Below are 13121 nucleotides of genomic sequence, written 5' to 3'. Positions count from 1 at the left end.
TGGATCAATGCAGATAATTTATCTGACTTCATGGGACTATGTACTGGGCTTTCTCTTTTCCTCCAGGTCAAAAATTTCCAAAACTCAGGAATCAGGCCACTAGTAACTGGCAGGTTCTCCTAGGGGGAAACTCCATAAACTTGTCATTTAACACTTATGATCTACATTTTCACATAGGATATAGCTTGTGATTAGATTTTCTCTCTATTTTTTTTTTTGAAGGTTTTTAAGGTCAGGTACCAGGTACAGTGCACTGAGAGGCATCTGCAACTATCTAGTGTTCCATACTGCCACACACACAAAAAAAAATAGTCTTTGTCATTCTACACTTCTGTGTGAACTACATAATTATTGCATCAAAATAAAAAACGAAAATAAATGAACTCTTGGGATCACAAATGATGACCAATGGAGAGTCATCATTGACATCATATTGGCATGGAATAAAGTGACAAATTTATAGTATGGTTTTCCTAGGTTTTTGTTTTGTTTTGTTTGTTTGTTTGTTCCGTGTCCACATTTGAACAGAATAAACAAGTGTTTGAAAATCAATCTCATAGGATGTACAAATTAGTAAGTACTATACTGGATTCACCTACAGTAAATTCCTGACCTCTGATGTTTTTTCTTGTTAGTAGATAGAGGAGACTTCACAAACAAGCACAGGAAATGAAAATAGACTTTCAATCACTGAGCAGATGATTAAGCATGAGAATCCTTGGCCTTTCTCCTTATGTTTATTAGATGCTCTTCATTAATCAGACACAGAACTGATGGGTGCCATTACTGTCAGCTCACAGGACTCCCAGGGCTGCCCGGTGCCTTCGATCTTGGCGTAAACAATTACACCAGGGAAATAAACCTCGGGACTTCCTTGCTTGGGTCTCCTTAACTTAAAAACCACTGCAAGCTTTTCTCCCCAGGTAGAGATGCATTGTAGCAGTATGTGATAAAAGCTGTGGGTTCTGCTGGGCTTGACTGTAAGTCCCACTCCTGCCATTTCAAGCCGTGTGACTGGGATGATTCCTCTTTCCTCTATGCATGTGATTTTTATTTGTTCTCTTCAAGATGAGAAAATTAAATCTTAGTCTTTCCCAAGCTAGCCCTTCTACAGATCTACAAAGTGAGAAAGGTCAATGTTTTGATTGGCATCTCATTTTGATTTTGTTCAGAAACAAGAGGTTTAGGACAGTCGATGAAGAGGAGTCAGCTAATTCATAACACACAGGAAGGTTTTCCTGGATTTTGTCCCTTGTGGGTATGCAACATAGAAAGGACAGATAGATAAGTGGCCTCAACTTCGTAGATATTTTCTTAGCATTAGGATCCTTAAACCTAGGAAGGAAAATCAAATGCATCACATGTCTTCCACATTCTAGCAAAATAAAATATCTAAAAACCTTCTTGTCGAAACTCTGAGATAGGCATTCTCCTCCTTAATTTTCAAGTGAGAAAAGTCTTTCCACAACTAAGAAAATCCAGGGAGTCTACTCCTCATATAATGTCTAGCACACAGCAGTGCTGAGAGTGGGGGCATAACTAACCCCACAGTCACTTTCTGTCTACCGTCTTCCACCACTCATGGACTTCCATCTGGTCCTGCACCTGCCTTTGCAGGGTATTAGGTAAGGGGGAGAAGTGTTCATCCCCATTTGTCCTTAGTTTTCCCCAAAGACACAGATTATAGGAGTCTTCCTTTTCTTATTACAGCTTTTAAAGTGATCAAATTCAATAATAGACGGACAACATTTTGAGTTTTAAATGTATAGTAGGAAAGTTCATTCCACGGGATATGTTCTAGCATGGTATAAAGATAGTGGAGAGATCACCTCAGTTAAAATCTTTGATTTCCCACTATTTGCCTATGTGCAAAGGGGGGATAATAAAAACAAATGCAAGACAGGGTTGTTGTAAGGATTAAAGCAGTGACTATTTATAGAACTTGGAACTAGGCTTGGCACATAGTAATTGCTCAGTAGTATTAGCTGTTCCGAGTGTTATTCCTAGTATGACGGTAATAGAAGCATTGCAATTGAACTCTGTGCCTGTCTGATCGTATATAAGAATACTTTAAGGAGATTCTGAACATTTAACACAACCAAGAGCTTTTCGTATTCCCTGGCAAAGCTAAGTGGCACATAATTCTTTCCTTTATCCAACTCTCTTCTTTTGTTAATGCCCTTATTTATTGCATCTTTCAATAAGTTGTCATCATATGCCTACCTACTTTGTGTGGAACTTCAGGTGATGTCTTGGTAAAGTGATGGCAGTGGAAAGGAGCGGGGGTACCTTCCCCAACTAAGGGGTGGGTGGGACTCTTTTCACGGGAGAGGTCCCTTAGTGGGGGAGGGGGAGTAAGCTGCAAATTCCTTTTGTTCTTGGCAGGAGAAGCCCTCAGGGAATTCCCAGAGAAGCCCTCCAAATGAGTTGAGATCATTAGGGAAGCTCCACTGATCACTGGTGAAAAAATATAACAATTAAAACCAGAAGCCTCAGAGTGAGAAGCTTGGGGAGAGGTACAGAGGAGGGGAAGGGATCCGGAAAGGCTCTTAATACTTAATAACAAATACTAATAATGGCAGAGAGTCGGGGACTCATTAAAAGTTTCTAAAAAGAGAGATTGAAAGCCATTGAAAAAGGAATCTATTCATAATAGTTTGCCTGCCTGGAATCAGGGAGCATCGGGGCTCAGGGAGGGGAGGGGAGGGAAAAAAGGCAGGCATCCAGGTTCTAGGACTGGTCTTGGGTGACACAGTTGACCTTGGCAAGCGTCTTTCCCGCTTGGAGCCTTAGTCTTGCATCTTCAAAATGGTGTCTAACGTTCTACCTCAGGAGGTTTAGTGAGTTAAAAATGTGACTCTACCACACTATATAACATGAGCAATTTGCTCTCTTTCCTCTAAGGAAAAGCATGGCTTCAGAGCTTTATAAATGACCTCTAAGTCCTTTGCAACTTGACAACTAATGCTTCTATACTAAAAAACCAAAAAAAAAAAAAAAAAGTGATTTCTCAACTCAAATTTCAAATAGGTAGAGAAGTTCATGAAATTCAGGATTTAAATGGTATTCTCGATTTGACTCCCAAGCTATCCTTATCCTCAAGCTGTGATAACCTGAACTTTTCCCATTAGATATTCATTTCTTCATGGCTGCGTCTTTCTGGGATCAAAATGCAGGTGGCCAATGAGTCACCTCCTACTAATAAGGAACACCACATTCAACGGTAAATGTTTTCCTCAGGAGAAAATTCTACGGAAGGGTAGGGAATGACGGACAAACTGGAAGTCTACAGCAACCGACATAATGCAGGCCTAGGAGGGAGAGAAATGGCAACTGAATCTACTTCACAGCACAACTGGTTGTGAAGCAGACAAGAACTATAGAATGTCCACCCTATGGCTTCCAGTGTTGCTTGTAAAATCTGTAGAAGGTCAAAGAGGAAAAAACCAAGCAGATTTTAAATGAGAATTTAAAATGCATAAAGAATATATAACTCTTCCAAAACAAGAATGTTAATGAAGAGGCAAAGGAAGGAACTGGTTCCACAGCTGTATTCCTTCTGCTGTGTGACCGCTTTCATTTCCCTGTCCCTAGGCCCCCAAAGCAGGTCAGAGGTCACATTCAACCTAGACCCTGAGAGTGAATCTAGATTGTTTCCAGCTGCTTCTTATCTTTGTCCATCCATACTCAGTACCTGCTATGGGTTAGCTGTTGTGTCCCCCATAAGCTCATGTATGAGACAATGCCAGAAGGCTTGGAGGAGAAATGATTGGGTTATAGCCTTAGCCTAATCAGTGAGTCCATCCCTGATGGGATTAACTAAACTGGTAGGGTTGTGGCTGGAGGAGGTGGGAATTGGGGTGTGACTTTGTGGCTATATTTGTATCTGGAGACTGGAGTCTCTCTCTGATTCTTGATCACCATGATATGAGGTGCTTCCCTCTGCCACATACTCTGAAATGATGTTGAGCCTCATCTTGAGCCCTGAGAAATGCAGCCAGCTTTCCATGGACTAAGACCTCTAAAACTGTGAGCCCTCAAATAATTGCTTCCTCCTCTAGAATTGTGCTGGTCGGGTCCCTTAGTCACAGCAGTGAAAAAGCTGACTAAAACAGTATCTTTTCACCTTCCATGTCCTTTTACACTCCTAGTAAAGTTAGTTGCCAAGAGCTTCTTTCTCATAAGAGGGTTTTGGACATAGCGTGGGACATTCAGGAGCCTGGGAGGCGTAGAGGAACTCTAGATAGGGCAGAGGAGTGGGAGGGGAAGGGAGGAGGCGTAGGTTAGCAATGATGGTAGAATGTGATGGAAAGTATTATCCAAAGTACATGGATGAAGACACGAATTGCTGTGAATGTACTTTGTATACAACCAGAGATATGAAAAAAAATGTGCTGTATATGTGTAATATGAATTGTAATGCATTCCGCTGTCCTATATAAATTAAAAAAAAATAAAAAGACTTAAAAAAATGTAAAAAAGTCTTTCGAAGTAAAAGAAAAAAAAAAGAGAGAGAGAGTCATTGGACACCTGGACATGGTGGCACAAGCTTGTAATCCCCAGAGACTGGGGACACTGGAGTGGGAGGATGACAAGTTCAAGGCTAGTCTCAGCAACTTAGTGAGGCACTAAGCAACTTAACAAGACTCTGGCTCAAAGTAAACAATAGAAAGGGCTGGGGGTGTGGCTCAGTGGCTAACTGCCCCTGGGGTTCAAACCCTGGTACAAAAAAAAAAAGTCACCTGACCACTTTTTAAAAGTGAAGATCCCAATGTCCCTCACTCAGAAATGCTGATTCAGTAGTGAAGAGAAAGGGCCTAAATCTGGGCCTGTGATTAACCAGGACAGTCCCTCAACCCAGTTTTGACTCGGTTTATACAGGGGCCTCCAGTGGAGCCTGGAACAGCCTGAGTTGGGAGTTGGATGAACCCTAAATTCAAGTCCTAGGTCCTGTCAGTATTCAAGTCCTAGGTCACTGAGGACTTGCTCCTGAAGTCAATATAAATACCTCTGGCTTCATCTATTAAAACTTGGAGGATTATCTTCCTCCTGGAGTAACCTTGAGATTAAAATGAATTTATGTACTCACTGCTGGCTGAGGGAGTATGTGAATCCTGGCCAGAAGGTAGAGAGGCAGGTTCAGGAGTTAGGTGTAAGAAGCACTCTCATTGAGTGGATTATTTAACTTCTCTATGCCTTAGTTTCTTCATGTGCAAAATAGAATATTATGATGCAAAACGAGAATACTGTGTACTTTTCTTATTAAATCACTGCAAATATTAAATACAATGGTACTTACATAGAGTTTAGAACTCCAAATGACACTGACTTTGATTATCAATATTTGGTAAATAATAGTTGTCTGAGGAGAGGGAACCCTTCTGTGGATAAAGCAGTTTGCTACTGAACACTATTAAAAAAATAATCCCACGCTCCTCCATCCTCACCAAAAAAAAAAAAAAAAAAAAAACCAGCCTGTGAGTGTGGGTCCATGGTGAGCACACTTCTAGATAATGATCAGAGCTCTGAAAATCAAGCACAGCACATGACTGGCCAGCATCCTCTGTCAATTTGGGCCTTCTCTTCTGAATCCACAGCACATTCCAAGGGGAATTTAATACATATGCTTCTCATTTAATCACTTATTCTTCAACCATCCAAATATTTTTGGATGAAACTATTTGATGTCCAAAGAGAAATACAAGAAAATCACAACATGATTTCTTAAGAAGCTCTCTTCTGCCAGACAAGAAACTGCATGTTGGTAAACAAACATGTCAACCAAGATGAAGTGACAGATATTGCCATTCTTATTTCTTCCCATCACTCTAGAGTCTTGATGAGTATTCCAACCAATTTCACCTTGCTTTCTTTTTCTTCTGCATTTGTTTATTTTTTTTCCCTCCAGTTTCAAAAACACTTGGGGGTAGGTTTTCTACCCAATGGTACAACAAAAGAAAATAAAAATAGATACCACTATTGTTTCTGTACATATTTATTATACAGGAAAAAAAACAAGGGAATATGGCAGAAGGCTGGTGTTCATAGATAATAGCATCTTTGAAAGATTTCAATAATGGATCTAATCTTGCTGTTTTGTCTTCGAGGTTTTGCAGAAATACAACACAAAAAGGAAATGCCCTGATTGACACGTGTTTGTACTCACCAACGCCCTACGCGTGTAACTTGCCTTCTGTTTAGGGTTGGTGGCAAGTCAGATTGGCCACCTCCTCTATAGGAATACTACAAGGAAGAGCCGGGTGAGGAAATAGACAAGTATTCCTTAGAACTGCAGTGGAGGAAGGGATTCCTTGTGGTGGATTTCTTTTATTAAAAATTTTAAGCAAAAGTCAAATGTAAAAGTTTTAATGAAGAATGAGTAAGATTTTTTAATCAATAAAATTTGAGTGAGCTGTGGATTTGTAGAATAGCCAAACTGAAAGTCCAGATAGACTAAGGGCCCAGAAGATATTCCAGAAGAAATTTGTGGTTTGGGGGAGCTGAAACAAACTTTGTGAAAATAATTTCTGAGTCGAAATCAAGTTTTCAGACACTTAATAGTCGCCCAGGACATTTAGAGTATGTGTCTTGGGTTCTGTCTCCAGTGACTGCCGTAAAATATGTTCTCCCAGTCCCAAATTTGGCTTGATTGCCTGCAGGGATGGAAAACCCACTCTCTAACCCAATAGTCTATCAGATGTTTGAAAACCTACAAGTACAACTCGGAACGAATGTTCTTTTCTAGCAGGTACTTTTCCTAATCCTTTTGGTTACACTAAATGTTCTTTTCTTAAAATACTATAGATATTTACGGAAAGCAAAAATATATTCCTTGACCCATCTGCTCATTGATTCCATGCTCCAGGTCCTGAAATAATGGTTGGGAGATTTCCGGTGATCAAGCTATCTGACCTTGCTCTCATGGAAACTTGAGCTTCATGCAGGACATACACCAACAATGTTCACACTCTGTTATGGGTACCTGCTGCGGGGAGCTTCAAATGCCACAGACTTAAACCAGCAATGTGAACAATCCTGACAGGGGAGACGCTCACTTCTTCAGACTAAATCGCAATTTCTTCTATTATTTCCCAAACTGCCCTTTCCTCTTCTGTGATCATATTCTAATCTGACTTCTCTTTTTAAAAATTCCAAGTGAGCTGGGCACTGTGGTCCACACCTGTAATCCCAGCAACTTGGGAGTGTGAGACAGGAGGATCATGAGTTCAAAGCCAGCCTCAACATTAGTGAGGCACTAAGCAACTCAGTGAGACCCTGTCTCTAAATAAAATATAAAATAGGGCTGGGGATGTAGCTCAGTGGTTGAGTGCCCCTGAGTTCAATTCCAGGTACAAAAAAAAAAAAAAAAAAATTCAAAGTGAAACTGTTTCATTAAATAGGAAAATATATCACCCACCTCCTTTTATATGCTGGGTTTTTATTTATAAAGTTTTAGTTTGTAGCAAATATATTCACGTTGGATGGATGGCCATCTTGCATTATTTTATTATTTTGATCTTACCATTAACTGAAATCTCCAGATATTATCTGGGGATGTGTATATACTTACAAAGATAACACACACTCACACACAAATATATACATTTATAAACACTTATTTTTTTAGTAATTACATTTTTTTGTTGTTGTTGTTGTTTTTTGCAATTAGCTGTGCCTTCTATTTCCAGGATTTTCCTTTTATAGTACTATAGCTCCCGTTTTAGGTGTTATTCATTTTTCTAGGATTTTCAGAATATTTGAATTCCTATTCTGTCATCTGACATACTCCTAATGTCATATCACCTGCATATTTGATGATCATGAGGTCTCCCTCTTCATCCAAGATATCGCTAGAAATGTTGAACAGGGCAGGACAAAGGACAGAGCCCTTGGGCTGTCACTGGCTCCTGTCCTCAGGGTTGCCATTGATCTATTAATTAACACTCCTGAGAACCGTCTTTTAACGCTAGTTACAAAAACAACCCATCAAACTCCCATCAAGCCCCTATTCCTCACTCTTTCCACAAAGCCATCAGGGAAGACATTGGGAAATGGCTCATGGACAGCTGGATATGCAGCCTTGACTCCCTTCTCCTCATCTGCTGTCCCAGACTATAAATACCCCAGAGTGAAATGAGGTCAGTCTGAACTGAGAGCTCACACCATGACCAAAGTGAAAGCGCTACTCTTTCTGTATAATTAGAACTTCAGAACTTGGGAGCTGTAAAGGATTGTAGAGATCACCTCCTCCCGCCTCATCATTCCACAAGTGAGTCTCAAGCTTGAAATAACTTTGCCCATGGTCACACAGCTAGTCAGAGCTTGAAATGTAGTTATAACTTATATTCCTCTTTTCACAGTTTGGAGGAGTGCAATTGACTTCAGAAAAGCATTTCTCAAAGTATATTCTATGGAATATTACTTCCAAGCTGAAATTTAAAAAAAAAAAATTCCCATATTCAAATGCTTTTAAAATACCCCCATGCATTGCCATGCTGGTGATTTGCAATGTATTCAGGCATTAAATAAATATTTACTAATCATCCCCTAAGCATCAGACATATGTTAGGCATGGGGATAGGATGATGAATAGGCAGGGCTTTTTATTTTTATTTTTTAATCTCTTTTAGATGTTTTGTGTAGGAGGAGAGACAAATGTTAAAATATCTAATTACCCAAATAGAAATATCACTATGAATTATGAGTTTCTCAGAAGGATACTTGTGTGGTATTCTAGGAGATTGGAGGAGTGAAAGAAGGGGTATCTGAGAAAATGATATTTAAGTAGGTAAGAAAACTCAGATAAGAAATGTCTTGTCACTTTCACAAAATGAAAAAAAAAAAAGAAGGGGAAGACTTTGCCACAACCCTGGGAGGTGCACGTAACAGCTAAAGAAGGAATTTGTTGGCAGGGTTAGGAAAAATATCTAATATAAATATATAATTCATTGATGTATTTTGAGCAGAAGAGTGGCCCAATCTTATTAAGCCTTTTGAAGCTATTGCACTGGCTGCCCTTGAGATAGTAAAATCCCTTGCAGGTGGGGAAGGATGGGAGGAATCTGGCAGGGAATCATGATAAAGATCTGCAGAAGAAAGACAGCCTCTTGAATAGTGACCTGTTATGAAAATTTAACCAACAAACAAACCACTAGCCTCTTTAGGAATGCTCCCCAAGAATTTGAAGTTGATTGAACCAAGGCACAGTTATTTTAAGTCATACCTCCTTAATCCAAGAAATTCTAAAGATGCTACTTATAAATTCTGCTTTGGGCTATCTCTAAAGTCATATTCTAGGGCCTTCTGAGGGATGGCAAAGTCTACCCTTTGCTAGTAGGTGACTCACTTGCTTATGAGGGTCACCCTGGTACTGGCTACTTGGCTTTCACTCACATTGCCAGGTGTGAGGCTTAAAAAATACAAGCCCGCACCGTCAACCCAATAGATAGCCCTGTTTGCTTGTGCATCTTTTAATTCTTCTTCTCACCCTCAACTCACAATGTCGTCTGTTTTCAGAATAGAATTCTAATTGCTCATTAATATTTAGGAAAACTCACTCCTACAGAAAAATTACCTTCCAGACTAATTAGCCAGCAATCAATTACACATTTGGATACATTTCCATAGGCTGATGTAATCTTATTTTCAAACAAGGAAAGAGAAATAAGAGAACTAGAAGAAGGCATCAAGGTGTCTACAATAAAATTATAATAAAATTCAAAATGGGTACTGAGATTTCCATTCATCAACCATCTGCATCCTGTCTGGATGGCAGGAATCCTCCCACTTGAAAATGCACATGTGTCACCTGGATACCTGGTAGAATGAAGAACTCTATTAGGTGGGTCCTGAAATTCTGTACTTGTATCAATCCCAGGTGATGCTCCAGACCTTGGACTCCGTGTTGAGTGTAATGTACCATCTCAGTTTTGCATTTCAGGAAATCAGAGCATCATGTGATTCAGCAACCAGAGATAGAAAATTCCAGTTCTAGCTGTCTTAAACTATGACACTATTTCTCATGCCTCATGACAAGAAATCCCAGTGGCAGGGCAGCTCTAGCCATGGTCTATTGGTACCTCAATGATTTCATCAAAGAAGCAAAATTTTCCATTCCCCTACTCTGTTTTCCCAGGCAGCAGCTTCATCCTAAGGCTATTTCTGTCCACAGTATGGGTAGAGAAATATCAATGTCCTATTCAGACATGACAACACTAAAGGAAAATGTTTCTCTGCTACAGATTTTCATTTTAAGAACAAAAATATCTTTACCAGGATCTCTCAACAGACATCTCAACATTTTATGGGCTGGATCTGCGTTTTGTTTTCTCTAGTGGTTAAAACTGCCAATACCTCACGCTCCTCACCCATTCCCAAATCTCAGACATGTGATGGACTCTAGATGACACATCCATGTGAGTTCCACTTCAGAAATATTGTTGAACCTCATGACCTAGTCTAGTGTGCTCAGCCCATACAAGGATTAGGCCAAAAATGCTACAAAAAAAAAAAAAAAAGAAAGAAAAAGTTTAATTCCTAAAGTACATCTATGAAAAAGTGAGGGAACTAAGATCCTAGTTTCCGCTTTCTTTGGGGATTACATTCTGAATCCTACAGAGGGTATCAAGTCGAAAACACCCCAGTTGGAACCGAGAAGCCTGGTTCATTAACCTCCTGGGGTGGTCTTCCTTGTTTCCCCATCGCATACCATGACTTCCTGACAGTGATTCCCAAAGTCAGGCCCCAATAAACTACTTGGACCTGTGTCCTACCCTTGGGAGGAGAGAATGTCTGTGGAAGAATGAGTTAAAGTATTATGATCAAACAAATTAGGGGGGGTCTGTCTCCCTTCAACCAGCTCAGGTGAATGATTGAAAAAGTGTGGGCCTCCAACCAGCATTCTGTAGGAATCTGTTAGAAAAGCAAATTCCAGGATCCCTCCCTAGTCCTGTAGGATCAGGATCTCCAGGCCAGTGTCTAGCAAAGTATGTTTAACAAGGCCTGCAGATGATTTAGATGATTTTTGATATATTTAGGGCTTAAAAAAAAAAACATTGTTTTGGACAAATCAGGATGTTCTCTTTTGAGTCGTATGATCAGGAAGAGGATGGATAAGTACCCAAAGGAAACCATGATTCTATTAAGGAGAATCAGGTGTGGTGAGGTGGGACAATAGAAGCTTCGAAATCATCATTTGGGTAAAGATATAATCCAGACAGTAGAAGCAAGCTGAACCGATTCTCTAGAACTGGAAATCAGGAGGGTTTTGAACTCGGGCTGATGACAAGAGACACAGTGTTTCTTTCCCAGTATCTAGTGCCCTTTGGTCATGAGACACCCAGGCAGGGTGCAGGGAAAGGGCCACTGAGGACATGGCTTCCCTTGCCAGAAGTCACAGCATGTGTTCCGATGGTAGCAATAAATCCCATGAAAATGCAGATAGATAAAGCATTCTGACATTCATATCCAGCATGAAATACATGAGAATAATAGGGGAGAGAATAATAGTGCAACATGAAGCTTTTATTAATGTTAGACTAACTCTGAAGGGGAAATGGTTCGTTTTATGGCTTTAATGTCAGGCTTTTTCCTTTCCTCCAATGAGCATAGAATTGGGGCTGCCCCTGATTTTCAAACAGTACACAAGAGAGCCAGCGTTGAGGGCCATGGATACATCTAGAAGATCTGCATGACCCATGTACATAAGAAAGGACCTAACAAGAGCTCATGATCTACTTGGGAAAACCCCATGAACAGACAAATTCCATTTAACATGTGCTGAGTGATGGAGGTGTTCCAGAAACTATATAGGGTGAGTTCTCTTGCATTATTTTGTTTAAAAATATGCGCAATGCAATAAACAAAGGAATGAAACAATAAAGCAGAAGTACTCTGGTTCTAAAGTGTGTCCAATATGGATTCTGAGAAGAGAGAGACTTCCAGGAGTAGTGCATTAACCCGTTGACTGATCATGTCAACCGCTTCCCTGGGTCTGATTGTTTCCTGATCAGTAACATGAGGGCTTTGAACCAGAGGAACAGCACAACCTTGAATTCCAAAAGGCCCTCAACAGGAAAATTCCTGTTTTGGATGTCAATAGATATACAACTTTGAAAAAAAAAAAAACAAAAAGCATGTGGAGGGTACAAGACGGAAATATTTTAGAAATACCATGTTCGACAAAATTAACCAGGTTGATTTCTGAAGGACCCCTTAGAACCTTGAAGAATCTTCTGTATTTTGTGAATCTACAGGATGAATATCTTATTTGTAGCATTCTGTAATTTTTTTTTAACTACAAAAGCTACTATTACATAGCACGGAGAGATATTCCTTGGAACAAAATCCCAGAAGCAGCATAGAAAATGCTGGAAGTCATATCAGAGGACTCTTCCCAGCCCCATGGTTCTTAGATATGGTGGCTCAGGTCAGCTCATTGGCTCAAGTTCAATGTGGTGGATGGCAAGGGCATTTGCAGTGGGGATAACAGCATAAGGAAAAGCTGTGGGAAATTTTTTTTCCCTCCCTCAAACAATAAACAACAATGCACCATAAATTTGTCTTGTAAATTCACAATATGCTTCCAAATGCATTCATTAGTTTAAACCCCTCAGCAATTCATGTTTAGTTTTTTTGAATTCCATGTATTTTCAATGAGAAAAATAAGGCTCACAGTGGTAGCATCTGACTTTCTCAATGTCACTCCTCTGTCTCCTCCCCCTGATCTTTTCACTTCATGCTGAGCTGATTTACTTATTAAGATGTCTGCATTTCAGAGAGTCCTGCTTCCCCCCCCCCCCCCCCCGCCTCACAGCATCCTGCTATGGGATCCTGATCAAGGAGGACCCTGCTCCTATAGCATATATTGATAGTAAAATTTATATTGAAAAAAAAAATACCACAATCAGAGTAGCTCTTCATATGAAAAACTGGGCTTCTCTCCCGAGGATACCACCTGGGTTTGGCCCTGGTGCTAAGTGGCCAGCCACAGCCACCCAGCAGCCCTCAGGTGATTATCCCAAGGACTGGGTAAGTTCCTCAGTTGAATGCTTATAATGGTCTTTGAAAAATCAAAGTGCTGTTTAGTAGGGAAAATTCTCTGAAGTCAAGTGTCTAATGGG

Source organism: Ictidomys tridecemlineatus, chromosome 4 (assembly GCF_052094955.1).
Source record: "Ictidomys tridecemlineatus isolate mIctTri1 chromosome 4, mIctTri1.hap1, whole genome shotgun sequence".
In the NCBI taxonomy this organism is placed as follows: domain Eukaryota; kingdom Metazoa; phylum Chordata; class Mammalia; order Rodentia; family Sciuridae; genus Ictidomys; species Ictidomys tridecemlineatus.
This window is presented reverse-complemented; position numbering follows the sequence as displayed.